The sequence below is a fragment of the Physeter macrocephalus genome, chromosome 17 (assembly GCF_002837175.3).
Source record: "Physeter macrocephalus isolate SW-GA chromosome 17, ASM283717v5, whole genome shotgun sequence".
Classification (NCBI taxonomy): domain Eukaryota; kingdom Metazoa; phylum Chordata; class Mammalia; order Artiodactyla; family Physeteridae; genus Physeter; species Physeter macrocephalus.
The window spans coordinates 1,056,727-1,057,500 of record NC_041230.1 but is presented as its reverse complement, the minus strand read 5'-3'; positions in this window follow the sequence as shown (position 1 = coordinate 1,057,500).

The following is a 774-nucleotide window of genomic DNA, read 5'->3' as shown; positions in this document are numbered from 1 at the left end:
CCTATCTTGGGGCTCCTGGGAAAAGTGGAGTTGTCAGCAAGAAAGACCGAGAGTAGAAGCCCAGAGGGGACATGCCTGCTGATGTGAATTTGCCCCAGAGGCCCCAGGTCTTGGGTCCAGAGGAGCAGGATGGATCATGTGAGATAAGCAGGAGCTCCAGAGTCAGTTCTCCAGCACTTGAGGGCAGATACAGGAAGCAGCAGATTCTGGACTCCCTGTCCCAGAGATACTACTCAGCAATAAAATGGAATGAACCACTGAGGCAGGAACCAACAGCATGCAGGAATCCGAAGGAGCCAGACACAAAAGAGTACGCGGTTATGATTCCGTTTTTATGAAGTTCTAATATGGCCAAAACTAAGCTATGGCGATAGAAATCAGTAAAGGCTGCCTCAGGGAGGCATAGCATAAGGAAAATTTGAGTAGTGATGGAAATATTCTACATCTTGATTGGGGTGGATGTATGCATTTATCAAAACTCATTAAAACCTGTGTGCTAAGCAAAGGAAACCATAAACAAAACGGAAAGACAACCCTCAGGATGGGAGAAAATATTTGCAAATGAAGCAACTGACAAGGGATTAATCTCCAAAATATACAAAGAGCTCATGCAGCTCAATATCAAAAAAACAAACAACACAATCAAAAAATGGGCAGAAGACCTAAATGGACATTTCTCCAAAGAAGACATACAGATGGCCAACAAACACATGAAAGGATGCTCAATATCACTAATCATTAGAGAAATGCAAAGCAAAACTACAATGAGGTATC